The 19,389-nt window shown below is 44.4% G+C and overlaps 1 protein-coding gene across 1 annotated transcript in view; it reads left to right on the top strand.

Annotated features, from left to right (window-relative positions):
* The first annotated feature begins 461 nt into the window (after positions 1-461).
* The window catches only part of PLCH2 (phospholipase C eta 2), a 357,956-nt gene continuing 339,028 nt past the window's right edge, over positions 462-19,389 (top strand). The window contains 1 exon segment of the mRNA XM_074306508.1: positions 462-583. The gene's annotated coding sequence lies outside the window, so the exon portion shown is untranslated.

Genomic DNA, 19,389 nt, shown 5'->3' with positions numbered 1-19,389 from the left:
AAGGGAGGGGCCGCCTTTGGGTCCAGCTCCCGGTCTCTGGAGTGGCGCCCCAGCGGGGGCTGTCCGGGCGGCAGACTGAGACCCCCGGGGCTCCCCAGCGCCGGGGAGATAAGAGAGGCGGTTGGAGCGCTCCCCGTGAGTCAGGGAGCGCCGGGAGGCCCCGGGGAAGGGCCCAGAGCCCCAGGGAGCCCTGGACGGGCTAATTATTAATCTGGCTTCCCCAGTCTTCCTCTCTGATGGCGGGTAATTAAACCACGGGCCGCCTTCCACTCAGCGGCCCGGGCTGGGCAGGGCCGGCCCGAGCTCCTGGAGCATGCAGATGTTTCGCTTCTCGACTTGGAGAACAGGTTTCCCAGAACTCGGCCGACTACAAACCAGGGCTGGGCTGGGCTGGGCTGGGCGGGGCAGGGCGGGGGGGGGGGGCACCTTTGGAGAGCTCCCCTGGGCCCGCCCCCTGCCCCGGCTCCCCCGGGAGCCGAGCTCTCAGCGAGGGCAGTCGGGGAGAGCTCCGCGTGGGGCCGGCGGCTGGAGCAGCCCGACCTTTTCCTGGGAATTGCCGCCTCCAGCCAAGCTGCTGCTCAGGGTAGGTGAGCGCCTCCCCCGGCCGCTGGGCCCCTCGGGCCAAGGGCAGGCGGGGAGCCCCGGGGGCTCCTTGGGGAGGCTGGGGTGGGGGAAGAGCAGCGTTCGCAGGGCTTGAACCCCGGGCGCTTTTGATTATTTGCAGTCGGTTAGGAGAGCCCTGGGGGGGGGGGGGTCAGTCAGTGCTGGCCCTTCTGGGGGCGCAGCGGGGGCCCGAGGAATAAAGGGCGGCAGCCGCGGAGGGAGAGCCCCGGGAACTTAGTGTGATTGTCCAAAGACTCGGTGCTTCGAGTTCTGGGGTCGGGCTGCCCTTGCCAGGCGGGTTTTTCTCTTGGGAAGGAAAAGGAAAGTGCTTTCCAGTCTAACAAGTTGTTTCTGATCATTCACTGTGGGTGAGAGTTAGAAAGCAGCTGCCCTGCCTTGGAGCAGCTTAACGGGAGGCTGGGGAGATGATGATGATGATGGTGAGAGTGAGGATGATGATGATGATGATGATGATGATGATGATGATTGTGACGGTGATGATGGTGATGATGATGATGATGGTGATGATGATGATGATGGTGATGATGATGATGATGGTGATGATGATGATGAATGGTGGTGATGATGATGATGATGATGACGGTGGTGATGATGGTGGTGGTGATAATGATCATGACATAGACAACCTGATATAGAGTATTTATTTAGGGGTCAGGAAGACCTGACCCACCTCTTGCCTTTGCCATACACTGACTGCGTCTTCTTGGGCAAGTCATTTGATTTCCGACGTCCCTGGTTAGCCCGGGTTTTCTCATCTGGAGTTCCCTACTCAGGTCCAAACCCAGCAAACCATAACCAACCAAGCAAAAAGGAGAATAATAACGCCCAAGAGGCAGCGGGATTGGCCATCCGGGCCAGCCCCCTTATGGTGAGGACCAGAGAGAGAGAGGGGCGCTGGGAGGGCCGCACTCACACACGCAGCAAGTGAGCCAGCTGCCACTCGGACTCTCTTCTTGCTCCACATTTGGAGGTGAGGAATGGCAGCTGGATTCTGGGAGCCGGAACACAGGAGACGAGCTCTGGGGGATGATGAATTAAGAAGGAACATTTGTAGCAGGGTCAGAAACCCACGTCCTGCCCCTTCCACGTCTTGCTACAAAATCCTAGCAGATCAGAGGAAGCTCTCACTGGAATACCAATAACCAAAACAGAACTTCACGCCATAACTGTTCCCAGTGTGAGGCTTTACAAAATGATCCTCTGTGAATTTGTGTCTGAAAAGGCACAAAACCCAAACAAAACACACACAAAAAAACCCTTAGATCTTTAGACCGTCTTAAGGTTGAGCTTTTTTTTATAATAGCAGCTAGTATTTATATACTATAATTATAATATATACCATATATGATTTGCAAATATTATCTCATTTGATCTTCACGACAGTAATGAGAGGTGGATGCCCTTATTATCATCCCCATTTTACAGATGGGGAAATGGAGGCAAACAGGTGACTGACTCAGGCCAGGAGTCTAGTATTATTCCTATTTTACAGATGAGGAAACTGAGGCATACAGGGGTGACTGGCCCAGGCCAAGGATCTAATATCATTCCTATTTTACAGATGGGGAAACTGAGGCAAACAGAGGTGACCGGCCCAGGCCAAATTTGAACTCAAATCTTCCTGACTCCAAGCTCAGCTGCCTTTCATAATCCTTGAAGATGAACAGATTGTGCAAATAGGAATGATTTCCATTTTATAGATGAGGAAACTGAGGCTTCAAGAGAATAATTGTTTTGTTTAAGGAGTCTTCATCTCTTTTTCTTAATCTACCAGGCTGTTGCCTTTAGAAATAAAAAAGGGAGCCAGGAGGCCAAGCCTCTAGTTTGCTTAGGTGCTTTTGACTTCTTCTGGAGAGATTTGGTCTGAATGCCTGTAGCCTGCCACATCCTATGCACTTAACACATGTGTATTCAATAGAATAATAATCATTAAGTGTTTTTGATGTATAAGACCCTACTGTGAAATTGAACTGAATTGGGAGGTTCCGTCCATCCACCCTCTTGGTTCAAACCCTTTAAATGCTGTCCAGGGATCTTAAAGCATATTCCTGTTTTAGGAGGAGTTGGTGGGGAGAGAAAGGGGGTAGACACCATAGAATATTGGTCCAGATCCAGAAAGGATCATGGGACCACGTGTATAGTTCCAGGAACTTTAGGCAAAGATTAGGGTTGGAGGTTTAGTCTGCTGAAACTAGTAGATGAACTATTCCTATGATTTCATTGGTACATAGATCTCTTGATGAGGTAACTCCCTCTCTCCATGCAGGTTGGCACCTGCTTCTCCATTTATAGTCAGAAAATTGCCTGGGGCCTCTAGAGGGAAGGGATTTGCTGGAGGTCACCCAGCCAGGGTCTTCCTGACTCTGGCCCCCTATCTATCTATTGTACTTCTTATGTCATCTTTTATATGTATTTTAATTACTACACAGACATACATATTTTTACGTAATACATACTTTTTTTTCCCCCTTGGGAATAAAGGGCTAATTGCTAAACAACTGGGCCTGCAGTTAGGAAGAAGTGAGTTCAAATTCAGCCTCGGATACTTTCCGGGACCTTGACCAAATGAATATGGAATATGGAGAGGGGGTGGAATCTATTCCAAATATCAGGAAGAATTTGAGCAAAGAAAGAGTGATGGGGGAGGCCAGGAAAATGCCAAGGACAAAGACCAGCCAAGTTGGACTAGAATGCAGAGAATGTGAAGAGGAATCATGAAATAAAGCTGATTGAAATCACGGTTTCATTTATGCTTCCCACCCCTCCAACACTGACCAACAGCCACCCACCAGCTCTCCCTGTGTGACCTGAGGACAGTCATTGTGGTTTCATTCACAGAGCCCTGGGAGTCCCAGGATCTCTTGGTAACAAATCAGTTCCCTTTTTGGGGACCTCAGTTTCCTCCTTTGTAAAATTTGGCTTAAAATTTAGCTTGGATGACATGGTTTTTGAACTCAATTTAGGTTTTGTGATCCTGTAATAGTTTATAAATGTGATTGGCAGCTGATGAATTAAGAAAAGCCAGAATTTCCTGATGAGAGAATAAGGGTGGAGGGGGATGGGGCATGATAGCTGCTTTCAGGTATTAGAGACACTATCCTGGGAAATGCTAAGAACCAATTTTTATACAGTCCTTTGAAGTTTGCAAAATGTTATCCATGTAATGATCTCATCAGGTTCTCAAAACACTCCATCATGCAAGGAAAGAACAGCTGCATTTAGAGAAAAAGAACTTGGGTGCAAATCCTATCTTTGATACTACTCCCAGTATGCCTTTGGGCTAGCCACCTTATGTTTGGGGGCCTCAGTTTCCTCATCTGTCAAATGAGGGAGTGTTCTTCAGTGACTTATGTGGCCTCTTCCAAGTCTAAATTTTTATGATATATAAACTGGGGCCTCCAGAGGGAAGGGATTTGCTGGAAGTCACCCAGCCAGGGTCTCCCTGACTTCAGGAATGGGACCTCAAAATGGGAATCATTTTTATTTCCAGAATAACAGAAGAGGAAACTAGAGACCTAATCCAGGATAGGTCTTCTTGATTCCAAGTCCAAAAGGTTATCTAGTCTACTATGCCATATTAGGGTGCTAGGTGGTGCTTAGAGTGCCATATTGATGAGTTCAAATCCAGGCTTAGACACTTACTAGCCGTGTGACCCTGGCCAAGTCACTTCACCTGTTTGCCTCAGTTTCCACATCTATAAAATGAGCTGGAGAAGTTTATGGCAATCCATTCCAGTATCTTTGCCCCAAATGGGGTCACAAAGAGTAAGAAAGGAGTGAAGAACAAATGCCATGTTGCCTAATTAAAGTTGTAGGAAGGAAATGCTTTAAGTAGAAGAGAACTTGGGAAGCAGGAGAAGGATATTGATTACATTCAAGGAGGACAGAATTAGGAGCAATGGGAAAATTTAGAAAATATAATTGGGCTTACTATAGTTATTGGTCCTGGAATGACACATTGTCAAGAAAATCTCCCCTCCTCTATCTGGGAAGCCGAATCACTATGGCTTGATTTCTGAGATTTGGGGAGGAGGTCAGAAATGAGCTGAAAGCCCATGAAAAGCTTCTATTTCTGTCAGGTCAATGGTTTTCTCCAAATGTCACTGCTCAACTCTCTCCTTGGTCTTTATTTCACTGACTTTGCACCTACCCTCCATGCCCTTCTTATAGATCCAACTCAAAGGAGTGGCTTTGATTGAAGAGAATCCAAATTAAACAAACAATGCATCCATTTTCCATTCAATGCTTCTTGGGCCCAGGATGATCCCCAATTCCTATTCTCAGTCTCTAATCCTTAACCCTTCAACTAGGATCAATCCACAAGTATTTACTTATTTAAGATTTTAAAGTTCTCACCCCCAATTTAAAAAAATATTTATTTTTAATATACATTGCTTTAGGAATCATGTTGGGAGAGAAAAATCAGAGCAAAAGGGAAAAACTATGAGAGAAATTTAAAAAAAAATAGAAAAAAGAAATGAATTTAGCATGGTTGATTTATGTTCAGTCTCCATTGTTCTTTTACTGGATGAAGATGACATTTTCTGTCCAAAGTCTATGGGTATTGCTTTGATCATTGCACATTCTTGCAGTTATTGTGTACAATGTGTTCCTGGTTCTGTTTGTTTCCCTCAGCATCAGTTCCAGTAAATCTTTCCAGGCCTTTCTAACATCAGTTTGTTCATCATTTTTTATACAACAGTCATGTTCCACTGTCTTTATATATCACAACTTGTTCGGCCATTCCCCAACTGATGGACATCTACTCATTTCTACTCGTTTTCCAATTCTTTGCTACCATAAAAAGAGCGGCTACAAACATTTTTGCAAATGTGGGTCCTTTTCCTTCTTTTATGATTTCCTTGGGATACATACCCGATAATGGTACTGCTGGATCAAAATGTATGCACAGTTTTATAGGCCTTTGAGTATATTTCCAAATTGCTCTCCAGAATGGTAGAATCATTTCACAACTCCACCAACAATGCATTAAGTATCCCGGGTTTTTGACATCTCCTTGCAATTATCATTATCTATTCCGGTCATTTTAGCCAATCTGAGAGGTGTGAGGGGGTACTTTAGAAATGTTTCACTTTGCATTTCTGGTAATCAACAGTGATTTAGAGCATTTTTTCATATGACTATAAATGGCTTTAATTTCATCATCTGAAATTTGTTCATATCCTTTGACCATTTATCAATTGGGGAATGACTTGTGTTCTTATAAACTTGACATATTTTGGAAATGAGTTCTTTACATATTTTACATATATTTTCTGTATACATTTTAGAAATGAGACCTTTATCAGAAATACTGACTATAAAGATTTTTTTCCAGCTTTGTACTTCCTTTTTAATCTTGGCTCTGTTGGTTTTGTTTGTGCAAAACTTTTTTAATTTAATGCAATCAAAGTAATCTATAAGTATTTATTAAAGAACTTATAGATCAGGCACTGTGTTTAGCTCTAAGGATACAAGTTTAAAAAGGAAAAAAAAAAGAAAAGAAACAATCTTTCCATGCCTGTTCACCACATTTATTAAGTGCCTATTGTGTAGAAGGAGTGAGAACACAAAGAAGGGCAGAAGCATGATTTTTTTGTTCTTCACTTGTGTTTGACTTTTCATGATTCCATTTGGGATTTTCTTGGAAGATACTGGAATGATTTCAGCCATTTCCTGTTCCAGTTTATTCTACTGATGTGGTAATTGAGACAAACAGGGTTAAGTGACTTATCCAAGTATCTGTGGCTGGATTTGAACTCATTAAGATGAGTCTTTCGGATTCCAAGCTATTACTAGCAATCTAGCTGGATAGAAACCCTAATTCTGATGTTACTTGTGTGATCTTTGGCAAATCACATTGGACTTCAGTAAAATAGGAGGACTAGATCTCCACTGAGATCTGAAATCCCCTTCAGCTTCTAAATCACTTCTCATCTCTGTACCTCAGTATCTTCCTCTGCAAAAGGAGAACAGGACTTCTGAGGTCCCTTTCAGGTGTGTTCTGTGATCCTAAATCACTTCTCTTTGTGCCTCAGTTTCTGCTTCTGAAAAAATAAAGGGGCTGGTCTTGAAGTCCCTTCAAGCTCAAAATCTATGATCTTTCTAGAATGGGCAGAATCATTTTTAAAAAAGTGAGCTAGGAATTGTGTGAGCATACAAGTGGTGCCCAGGAAAGAAACATTTGATATTCCTTAAAACCAGGGTCTTGGGGTGGGATGTTACCCCACGGGGAGGAGGGCTCAGAGATTCCAGCTCACCTTCTTGGTCTGAGGCTCAGCATGGGAAGAGGGAAGGAGACAGAGTTAACCCCAAAGAAGAGAAGAACTGACAATTCTCAGATTCTGAGAGTTTTAGAGCCCTGGAAATTCAGAGAATTTTCTCAAATTTGAGAGTTCTCACAATTTCGTGCCTTCCAGTACAGCATATTTGCCCTACTCTAGTTAGAACTTGGAAAGTGCCTGCTCTGCTGTGGCCCTGCTAATTTATGGGGTGTTTACTTCCATTGTTTCCTAAAGCTATGATTTACGAGCTTGCTTATGTTTTATTTTATGTTGTGGAAGCTGTTTGGCAGAGATGGACTTCCAGCCAAAAGGGGATAATTCTCACATCCTAATCCGGAGATGAAGGTTTTGAAAGGATGTCAAGGTTAGAGTCTTTGCCCATTTCCGAACTCAGCACCAGCTTTTGTTGTGCCAAACAAATGTCTGCTGGGTTGTGATTGAAAGAGGAGGGAGGACTGTGGCCAGCAGCAACGGAATTGAGACAGGGCAGCCATGGATGCATCCCAAGGGCTGGATGAGCCAAGAGGCAGGGTCACAACAATAATCGCATGTACATGACACTTTGAGGTTTCCAAGGAACTTTATGAATATTATCTCATTTGAGCTGCCCAGTTATCTACATTTTACATTGGAAATTGCAGTAGAAAAAGGTGACTTGGGGGCAGTTAGATGATGCAGTGGATAGTGGACCAGCCCTGAAGTCAGGAGGACCCGAGTTCAAATCTAGTCCCAGACACTCAACACCTCCTAGTTGTGTGACCTTGGGCAAGTCACTTAACCCCAATTGCCTCAGCCAAAAAAAAAAAAGAAAAAGGTGACTTGTTTAGGATCACCAAACCAGGAAATGTGTAAGAATGGATTTGTATTAAGTTCTCTTTGCTATCCAGCTCCCCCTCTCTTCCTAGGAGTTTAGAGGAAAGTGAGAATCACATAGACCAGCGGTCCTCAAACTTTTAAAATAGGGGGCCAGTTCACTGTCCCTCAGACTGTTGGAGGCTGAACTGTAGTAAAAACAAAAGCTCCCACTCTGTCTTTGCCCCTCAGCCCATTTGCTATAACCCAGGGGGGCCTCAAAAACGCCTGCAGTAGTTTGAGAATCCCTGACATAGACCATCACAAGAACTAGAAGGGGCTTTAGAGATTATCTGACATTCTAAAGTCCTTCCCCAGCTCTGACATTCCATGTTCTAAGGACCCTCTTGGCTCTGACATTCCATCCTTTGAAATCTGGAAAAACTCTTAGATTCTCTCATGGTTTACAGATTTCTCTGCTTTTAGATGAAGAAGTGGAAATCCAGAATGGTCCCCAAGGACATGACATGAGTAAATGGGAGAGCAGAGAAAACCCAACTTTGCTTTTGGTTAGTGAGTTAAGAGTATGTAAAACTCTTCCTAGGCTTGCTCTCGCTTGACCTTGAACCCAGTTTTGTTATCTTCTAGGACAGGGCTGATACTATTTCATAATCTTCTCCAAGGAAGGAGCCAGAAAAATCTAGATCAGGACAAAAGGACAAGAGGTGCTAGGGCAGGGTTGGGACCAGAGCAACCACATAGGACTTCTTGACTGACTTGTGTTCAAAGCAGTTCTCTAAGATTCAGGGGTTGTCCCACTCACTGCCCTCCCTCCCTCCATCGGCTCCAATAATAAAAATTAATACACATATACCAGGAAATGGAGGTGAGGGTGGGACTTTCTGGCATCCAGTTCTAGAATGGAAATTTATTCTTTTGCTGCTGCCAAGTTCTCTGTCATCTGTCTGATCAGCTCTTCCTTCCCACCTGGGGGAAACATGAAAGTCCCTGATGAGCTCAGTCTCCTCCCGGCTGCCTCCTTGCTTGCCCTTTAAGATGAAAAAAAGGACTTCAGAGAGTTGCTCTAGATGAAAAAGTCCCAGAATGAGTCTGCCAGGAGGCCAGAGGATTAGAATAGGAGAGTTATACAGTGGAAGATGGAAAGAAAATGGGCTAGGGCCAGAATTAGATACTTGTAGAATGTCAGAGCTGGGAAGGAGCTTAGAACAGGGGATGTCAAAATTAGGAAGGATCTTAGAACAGGGGATGATGTCAGAGCTGGGAATGGACTTAGAGAACCTAAGAGGTGGGAGAGCCCCTAGAATACAGAATGTCAGAGCTGGGAGGGAGCTTAGAACAGGGGATGTCAAAATTAGGAAGGATCTTAGAACAGGGGATGATGTCAGAGCTGGGAATGGACTTAGAGAACCTAAGAGGTGGGAGAGCCCCTAGAATATAGAATGTCAGAACAGGGGATGTCAGAGCTGGAAGGATCTTAGAATACAGAATGTCAGAGCTGGGAGGGAGCTTAGAACAGGGGATGTCAAAATTAGGAAGGATCTTAGAACAGGGGATGATGTCAGAGCTGGGAATGGACTTAGAGAACCTAAGAGGTGGGAGAGCCCCTAGAATATAGAATGTCAGAACAGGGGATGTCAGAGCTGGAAGGATCTTAGAATGCAGAATGTCAGAGCTGGGAGGGAGCTTAGAACAGGGGATGATGTCAGAGCTGGGAATGGATTTAGGGAATGTCAGAGGTGGGAGAGCCCTAGAATATAGAATATCAGAGCTAGGAGGGATCTTAGAATACAGAATGTCAGAGCTGGGAGGGGTCTTAGAACAGGGAATGTCAGAGGTGGGAGAGCCCTAGAATATAGAATATCAGAGCTAGGAGGGATCTTAGAATACAGAATGTCAGAGCTGGGAGGGGTCTTAGAACAGGGAATGTCAAGAGCTGGGAGGGAGCTTAGAACAGGGAATGATGTCAGAGCTGGGAATGGATTTAGGGAACGTCAGAGATGGGAGAGCCCTAGAATATAGAATGTCAGAACTGGGAAGGGCTTTCAAGAAGACAGTCAACCCTCCCCCTCCCCACACCCCATTCTAAATAAGGGAAAACTGAGGGCCAGTACTCCACCGCAGCCCGCTGGTGCCCTGACGTTCCGGCAAAGAGCGGACTCTCAGGTATGACAAGTAAGACTCCATTCTCCGGCGGAGAGGTCAGCTGCCGCGTTCAGCACCCTCCTCTTCCTCCCTGGATCGGCCCTCAGATTTCGCTGCGGGAGGAACTTTCTCTGCCCTCCTTGAGGGCAGATCTGCGGCACTTTGGATCACTGAGAGTCTCAGAAAGCTGCCGGGGGCAAGGCTGAGGGGGCTGCCCAGGGACCCCCAGCTGACCGGCCTTGGGGAGCTCCCTCCGTCCCTCCCACCCCGCCGGGCCTGCCTCCCGAGCCCGAGCGTCGTTCCCGAGGAAACAGTAGGCCGCGGGCCAGAAGGGAGCCCTCCCCTCCCCCACTTAGCCAGAGATTCTGGGAACTGGACAAAAGCGCCCGGCCCGACCAGCCCCGAATTCCCTTCGTTGGGGAATCTGGCCCGGGAGCTGGCCGGGAGGCTCCGGAGCAGAGGCTTCTGGGCAGATTCCCAAGCCTGAGGCCCCGGGGCACCGTCTGGGCCTTCCTTGCCCTCGAGGCGGGGTGGAGGCAGGTGAGCCCGGGGCCTCAGGGCTCAGCCTCTGGCTCCGCCCCTGCGCTGCGGGAGACCCCACCTGAGGCGGAGGCTGTCTCCGCCCTCCATTATCCCTCCCAGCCTCCATCAAAGGCCCGGGCCTCTTTTTGTTTGTCTTACAAAAGGCGAGCTACTCCTGTCTAAACTGGTTTAAACTTCCGGCCCACGGGGCTCCGGAGGGAGAGGCCGGGCCAAGCCCCGGGCTGTTTGCCGTTTCTCAGCCACCACTTTCTATCCCTCCATCTCCCCGGGTCCCAGCCTCCGACGGCCTCCCGGCTCTCTTCGGCCTCGGAGAACGGTTTCTTACAGCCCTCAAAGCCAGCTCTAGTCCTCTGGGGTCTCTCCCTCTTGGCACCGGGCCTGGCACAGAGTGGGCGCCTGGCTTTATAGAGTCAGAGCTACGATGGCACTCAGAGGCCCCTTAGTTTCACCCTTTTTATTGTCGTTCAGTCACGTCCGACTCTGTGACCCCGTTCGGGGATCTTGGAGCAGTTTGCGTTTCTTTCTCCAGCTCATTTGACAGACTAGGAAACTGAGGCAGGCAGGGAGAAATGACTTGTCCAGGGTCACACGGGGCAAGCACAGTAAATGATCCCCCCGTGAGAGGCACAACATGAACTCCAGGTTGTTCTGGCTCTCTACTCGATTAAGTAATAGACCCAGGTTATCAGAGCCCGGACCGTAGATAAACCCTGGCTTAACCTGACTCCTGTGGGAGCCACCCCGGGGTCAGGGAGTCCTGGCCCAGTGACTTCCCTCCATGCCCTGGGGCAGCTCACTGCCTAAGCGACTGCCAAGACTGTGGGCAGTGCCAGCTGAGAGCCCAGCAGGGTCCCAAGGGAAGGGGAAGAGGGAGAGCTGTGTCCCTGACAAGTGTCTTTATAAAAGCCCCTTCTCTCTCCCTCTCTCTTGCTCTGTGTCTCTGTCTCTGCTTGTCTGTCTGTCTGTCTCTCCCTCTCTGTCTCTGCCTCTGTCTATCTCTATGTGTCTCTGTCTCCATCTCTCTGTCTTTGTCTCTCTCTGTGTCTCTTTCACTTTTTCTTCCCTTCTCTTTTCTCTCCTTTCTCCTTTTCTCTCTTCCTCCTTCCTCTCTTTTTCTTCTCTCCTTTCCTCTTCTCTATTTTTTCTATTGTCTGTCTTTGTCTCTCTCTTCTTCCATTCTCCTTTTCTCTGTCTCTCTGTCTCTTCCTCTATCTCTGCCTCTATGACTATCTTTGTGTATGTCTCTGTCTCACTCTTTCTCTGTTTCTATCTCTCTGTCTCTGCCTGTTTATCTCTTTCTCTATGTCTATCTCTTTCTATGTGTCTCTGTCTTCATCTCTGAGTCTCTTTCACTCTCCCTCTCTCTGCCTGTTTCACTTTTTCTTCCCTTCTCTCTTCTCTCCTCTCTTTCTCCTTTTCTCTCTCTTCCTCCTCCTTCTCTTTTTCTTCTCTCCTTTCCTCTTCTCTATTTTTTCTATCGTCTGTCTTTGTCTCTCTCTTCTTCCATTCTCCTTTTCTCGGCTTGTCTGTCTCTTCCTCTATCTCTGCCTCTATGACTATCTCTGTGTATGTCTCTGTCTCCATCTCTCTGCCTCTTTGTCTCTGTCTCACTTTTTCTCTGTCTCTGTCTTTGTCTATCTCTATGTGTCTCTGTCTCCATCTCTCTTGCTCTCTCTTTGTGTCTTTTTCACTTTTTCTTCCCTTCTCTTTTCTCTCCTCTCTCCTCATCTCTTCTCTTTCTCCTTTTCTCTCTCTTCTTCCTCCTTCTCTTTTTCTTCTCTCCTTTCCTCTTCTCTATTTTTTCTATTGTCTGTCTTTATCTCTCTCTTCTTCCATTCTCCTTTTCTCTGTCTCTCTGTCTCTGCTTGTCTGTCTCTTCCTCTATCTCTGCCTCTATGACTATCTCAGTGTATGTCTGTCTCCATTTCTCTGCCTCTTTGTCTGTCTCACTCTTGTCTGTCTCTGTCTGTCTGTCTCTTTCTCTATGTCTCTCTCTATGTGTCTCTGTTTTCATCTCTGTGTCTCTCACTCTCTTTCTCTGTGTCTCTTTCACTTTTTCTTCCCTTCTCTTTTCTCTCCTCATCTCTTCTCTTTCTCCTTTTCTCTCTCTTTTTCTTCTTTATTTTTTTTTATTGTCTGTCTTTGTCTCTCTCTTCTTCCATTCTCCTTTTCTCTATCTCTGTCTCTGCTTGTCTGTCTCTTCCTCTATCTCTGCCTCTATGACTATCTCTGTCTCCATTTCTCTGCCTCTTTGTCTGTCTCACTCTTGTCTGTCTCTGCCTGTCTGTCTCTTTCTCTATGTCTCTCTCTATGTGTCTCTGTTTTCATCTCTGTGTCTCTCGCTCTCTTTCTCTTGTGTCTCTTTCACTTTTTCTTCCCTTCTCTTTTCTCTCCTCTCTCCTCATCTCTTCTCTTTCTCTTTCTCCTTTTCTCTCTCTTCCTCCTTCTTCTCTTTTCTCTTTCCTTTCCTCTTCTCTATTTTTTTTCTATTGTCTGTCTTTGTCTCTCTCTCTTCCATTCTCCTTTTCTCTGTCTCTCTGTGTCTCTATCTTTCTGTCTCTCTCCTTTGCCTAAACATGTCTTTTCCTCTGCCTTCTGAGAGACAGAAAGCTAGCAAGCCACAAGGGTAGAGGTTTTTCCTTGAACGATTTCATACCTTCTGTTGGTGAGTCTCCAGAGATGAGCATTTTAGAGAGAAAGACTCGTTTGACATTCACTTTTCCTTTAAGGCCAGGTTCCATTTAATTCCTGCTCAATCTGATTTGCAATCTCCAGGTTTCACAAAACTTCCAGAAGTCAGAGGGAATTATTTGATGCTTTAAGCTCCAGTAATTTATGGGATTTAGATAATGCCTGGCAAGTGGACGCTCAGACACTGCAATTAGAAGGCATGGTAATTTAAGTCATTTGCTGTGTTTTCCAATTAGCTGCTGGGACATCTGATTAGGGATCTTATTTGGGCCTGTCACAGGGATGGCTAAGAGACCAGAAAGGGCGGTGGTGTGTAAATGTTTCCCAAAGCAATACTAACCTCCCTCTCCCCCTCCAGCTCATGGTTCCAGGTGAGTAAATTTGGGCTTGGATCATGGTTCTCAGTGAGTTCAGTTTAATTCACTAAGTATTTATTACTAGGCTTCAGACAGGGTAGCTAAGTGGTGACAGTACCAAGACCTGAGTTCAGATTCACCTCAGATACTTCCTGGGCAAGTCACTCCATCATTTCAGTTTCCTCATCTATGAAATAAGCTGGAGAAGAAAATGGCAAACCATTGTCAGGATCTCTGTCCAGAAAATTCCAAATAAATCAAGAAGAATGGGATATAACTGAAAACAACAGCACAAAAGACACAATTTTAGATGCTAAGAATATAAAGGGGAAAAAAATGATCACCCCCTCCAGGAGTTTATGTTTTTCTGGGGTGGGAGAGTGAGGGAGTGATGTCAACCAATAATATAGTATGATAACTGACTTTGACATAATGCTTCGAGGTTTTCAGAGAGCTTTAGGTAATTATGGAAAAAAATTCAAATCCTCCTTGTGACTTTGGATCAGTCACTCTTCTCCTTGGATTTCCTTATCTGTAAAATGAGGGGGTTGGACTAAGTGGCCTCTGAGCCCTTTTCCAGCTTTATACAATGATCCTCTGATTTCATTTGAGACTCACAAGAACCTATGAGGCTGGTGGTTATGACAGATATTATACCCATTTTTAGATGAGAAAACTGAGAGAATGTAAAGAGCGATTTATTGTTCCCTGAATCACAGAATCTGGCAGACTCTTCTTCCTTAGCACTAACCTCCCTCTGTTCTCTTAAATCCCCAAAATGTCCACCTTCTATAGAAAGCCTTCTTAAATCCAGTTCCTTCCCTCTGTTAATGATTTCCTATCTCTCTTGTACATAGTTTGAGATATGTTTATTTGGTTTGTGTGTTGTCTCCCTCATTTGATTGTGAGCTCCCTGAATGTCTTTTGCCTCTTTCTTTGTATCCTCAGAACTTAGGATAGTGTCTGGTACATAATAGGTGCTTAATAAATGTTTAGTGACGAGCTGATGGAAATATATACTGTGCAATAGATACAAAATAAGACAATAGAGCTTCAAGTAGGAGGCAGTCACTAAAAACTGGGGAATACAAAAAGATCCCATTTGGAAGGGGGCACTTGGTTCAAGCTTTGAAAGGAAGTAAGAAGTAGCTGTAAGGAGGGATGTAGTCTTGGCTTGGGAACAGATAGTGCAGTCACAGAGGTAAGAGATGGAATGATATACATAGGAACAGCTAGCCAGTCAATCGAATGGCAACGTTCAATGCCTGAAAGAGAGAGTATTATGAACAAAAGTATGGAAGGGAGAATGGGAGGCAAATTGTTGTCCTTCAATTGTGTTCAACTCTTCCTGACCCCATTTAGGGTTTTCTTGGCAGAGAAATTTGGGTGGTTTGCATTTCCTTCTCCAGCTCATTTGACAGATGAAGAAACTGAGGCAAACAGGGTGAAGTGACTTGCCCAGGTATCTACAACTAAGAAGTGTTGGAAGCCATATTCAAACTCAGGAAGATGAATCTTTCTGACTTCAGATTGGCACTCCATCCACCATGATACCACTGAGCTGCCCCAGTCTGATTGCAGATGGCTCTAAAGGGTAGCCAAAGAATTTTGCATTGTAATCTAGGCTTTGTGTGATCTTGCTTTCAGGGATGACTATCCGGCAGTTATATGGATGACGGATCAGAGAACAGAAAGACTAGCAGCAGGGAGACCAATCTGGTGGTTATTGCAATAGTTCATGCAAGAAGTGCTAAGAATATAAATTAAAGCTGTGGAGATGGAAAGGAGAGAAATGGACAGGCCCAAAGAGACAGAATTTGGCAGCTGATTGGCTATGCAGAATGAAGGCAAGTAAGAAGTTAAGGATGAGTCTAGGGTTGTCTAATTGAGAGCCTGGTGGTGCCTTTGATAGAAATAGAGAAAGAGAGTCAGGGAGAAAATCATTCCCTATTTTGGACATGTTGAGTTTGAAATGCTTATGGGACATCCAGGCAAAGATGCCCCACAAGAGTTTGATAGCACAAGATAAGGAAGTCACCTGTATAAAGCTATCTGTTGAATCCATGGGAACTGGGAAAGTCATGAAAGGAGAGAGTGTCGAGAAAGGAGGAGGAGGAGGAGAACATCCAAGCCAGGGCACTGGGTAATGCTCACTCCTAGCAGACAAAAGCAAACTGATAGCCCAGCCCAGGGAATCAGAGATCTAATTAATCAATCAATACCATTTATTTAGCTACTAATCTGGGTCAGGAACTGTGTTAGGTATACAGAAACAGAAAGGAAACAGTCTTCAAGAATCTTATATTTTGTCAAGGGAGATGTGAAATCCAAAATCAATTAACAGCTATATAAATAATTGGATATAAAATAAAGGTAAGCTAAGAGAGAGCAGTGGCAATGAAATTAAGGTAACTCAGATTACTTTTACCTTCAAATGGCAAGATATAGATAGAACAACTGGAAGCTGCCCCAGATGAGGGTTGGGCTGGGGACCTATTGGCCAATCAGTGAGAGCCAAGTATTTCAGGAGCATTGTCCTTTAAAAAGAAATCTAGCCTGCAATCTAACCTGTTTTCAGCAAAGAAAATTTATATTTCTTTGATTAGAACACCATTTTGGTCTTTCTTCTTCTTTTCCTTCTTCTTTTCCTTCTTCTTTCTTCTTCTTCTTCTTCTTCTTCTTCTTCTTCTTCTTCTTCTTCTTCTTCTTCTTCTTCTTCTTCTTCTTCTTCTTCTTCTTCTTCTTCTTCTTCTTCTTCTTCTTCTTCTTCTTCTTCTTCTTCTTCTTCTTCTTCTTCTTCTTCTTCTTCTTCTTCTTCTTCTTCTTCTTCTCCCCTCCTCCTCCTCCTTCTTTTTCTTTTTCTTTTTTTTTTTTTTTACTAAGTAAAAGAGACCTTTTTTGACCTCCTTTCCTACCTGGCCTTAATCACTGAATGAGTGTTGCTTCAGCAAAACTGAAACCTGGGAAGCACCTTAGCTTAAAAAGACCAAAGCTCCCCAATATATCTGGGGTCCTCCTCTGATCTGTATCTTGCCACTGGATCTAGATGACTCCAGAGGAGAGAGTGATGCTGATGACTTTGTACATCCATACCTCATCTAAAGATCCAATTCACTTTCAAGTCACGACATCACCTCCCTTATGTCATGGACCAAGGACAAATAACAAGGGAAATGTACATTTACATCAGACACTTTTAATCTGAGGTCTGTGAACTAGTTTTAAATATATTTTAATTAATATTTCATTGTAATCATTTCCTTTGTAATCAGATATGTTTAATGCATTTAAAAATATGACTCTAAGGAGAAATCCATAGCATTGGATGCTACCCAAGGGGTCCGTGATCAAAGGAAGATGAGAGGTTCAAAACCTCTCATCTAATAGAAGGAGGTAGACAAACATGTTAAAAATTGCAGGAAGAATCTTTGATTTATTTGAAGGGTTTTCAGTGACTATTTAGTCTAAACTGACTTTGATCAGGGATCCCTTCTGTATTATATGCGAACACTAGCCACCCAATCTTTTCCTAAAGACCTCCGGGGGAACATGCCTCCTCGAACTGAGGTAGGTTGTTCCACTTTTGGATAACTCTTATCATTAGGAAGTTTTCCCTGCAAAGTCCAAGTTTGGAAGCAGACTGTCCAATGAACTGGGAGCCAGGACTCTTGAGTTTCACTTTTTTCCAATGATGGGTTCTTTAATCTTGATGAAATCACATTGGCTTCTCAAGAGAGGTGCCCCTATCTGCATCACAAGAGCAATAAGCTTGACCAGATATAATATAGGCTGATGAATTTTATCAGTCTGGTTTTAAGTAACCTCAAGGCGTCCTCATTCACTTGATTCATTTACTTCATTCATTTGTTCCATTCTCACTCATTCACAACATTCACTTTATTCACTTAACTTTGCTCATTCATTCAATTACTCCCATTCTTCATTTTATTATTCCAGTCTTCATTCCTTTTTCACTCCACTCATTAATTCATTCAGTCCCTCCATTCCCTCATTCATTTATTCCATTCACTTTTACCTCCCCTCATTTATAGAATTGTTGACTCTCAGAGCTGGAATGGATTAATGAGTCTCATCCATTCCTGAAATATCATTGTCCTCTCTATTACCTCCTAACAAGTTGCTACCCAGCCTCCTCTTAAAGATCTTCCTAAATTATATAGGCTATTCTATTGTCTGGATATCTCTAATTGTTAGGAGATTTTTCTTGACCTCAGGTCTAACTTTTCTTCTTCGTAATGTTTCCTCCTTGTGCCTAAATCATACCCTTCTTGGAATATGTTGGAGAAATAGAAAAAGTAGAGAAGTAGAGAAAATTTAGGGACAGGTACAGTTTAGTCTCAATGATCTCTGGTCTCCTGATTCAAGAAGATTTTATGATTCTCTTGATGTGATTAAAACATGGCTTTTTACATGTCTTATTAAATTTGATCATGGCAACATCCCTCTTGGGAAAATAGGTCAGGAGTTATCTCCCATCTTACAGGAGGAGACAGACACAGAAAGTTTGTGACTTGACCTAGTGACCGAGCTAGGATAATGTTCTCCAGTACCGAGTGTTTTGTTTGTAACCTTGAATTTCTCATACTACCATAGTCTAGTGGAAAGAGCTTTCCTTGGCTTTGGAGTCAGAGGAAATGGGCTTAAAATCCATCTTTGCTTGTTATTTCTGTGACCTCACACGTGACATTTAGACTTTCTGCAACTGATCTGTAGGACTCCTTGTCATTCGAGATCCCTTCCCTATCTAGATTTAGTTTAGTGGTACAGTAGGTAGAGGCCTGGATTTGGGGCTTAAATCTGGTTTCAGACACTATGTGATCCGGGGGGGATTTCCTAACCCTCTACCTGCCCAAATTTCCTTTTCTGTAAAATGAGAATGCTGTAGCAGGGTTCTACTTTTTACAGCTACCTATGATTTCTAGTCCTTCCTTTGATGGAGTAGAGAGAATTCAGTTTAGACTCACTGCCCCCTGAGATCTCTCTGATTCTAATATTTTTTGTGATTCTATTGACTTTGTTGTTGTTCGGTCTTTTGGTTCTTTCTGACCCCATTTGGGTTTTTCTTGGCAAAGATACTGGATTGATTCTCCGGTCTATGTCAAAGATGAGGAAACTGAGGTAAGCAGGATGAAATGACTTGCCCAGAATCACACAGTTCATGTCTAAAACCAGATTTGTTGTTTTGGAGAGTTGTTGTTGTTGTTGTTGTTGTTGTTGTTGTTGTTGTTGTTGTTGTTGTTGTTTAAGGCAATTGGAGTTAAGTGACTAGGAAGCTAGGAAATGTTAAGGGTCTGAGTGTTTAAACTCAAGTCCTCCTGACTCCAGGGCCAATGGCCACCATATTTCTATATTCCATTGATTAGGACATGATTAAAATATTTACTTTTCATGCTACTGAAGTCGGTCACAGGACCATCCTTCTAAGGCAGGGGTTCTCAAACTACGGCCCGTGGGCCAGATGCAGCCCACTGAGGACGTTTATGCGGTCCGCCAGGTTATGGGAAATGGGCTGAGGGGCAGAGACAGAGTGTGAGCTTTTGTTTTTACTATAATCTGGCCCTCCAATGGTCTGAGGGACAGGGAACTGGCCCCTATTTTAAAAGTTTGAGGACCCCTGGTCTAAGGGTTCTGGAAGGGTAAGAGTAGGACAATGAAGTAGAACTAATCAGAAGACCCTGAGCCAGGGAGGAATTTAGGGTTAAAAGGGATCTTAGAGATCATCTTAAATCCAATCCCGTAATTTTACAGGTGGGGAAACCAAGGCCCAGAGAGAGGAAGTTATTTGATCAAAGTCTAATAGGTTACAAGGTAATGAAATCAGGGTTTTAATCCAAAGCCTGGGATATCTCTGCACTGGGCAGGAGAGGGGCTTCAGGTGAGGGCTCAGTAGTGGGGGGATGGCAAGCCTTTCTATC

Source organism: Sminthopsis crassicaudata, chromosome 3 (assembly GCF_048593235.1).
Source record: "Sminthopsis crassicaudata isolate SCR6 chromosome 3, ASM4859323v1, whole genome shotgun sequence".
Lineage (NCBI taxonomy): Eukaryota > Metazoa > Chordata > Mammalia > Dasyuromorphia > Dasyuridae > Sminthopsis > Sminthopsis crassicaudata.
Note: the sequence above shows the minus strand (reverse complement) of the source record. Positions and strands in the feature narration are given on the sequence as shown.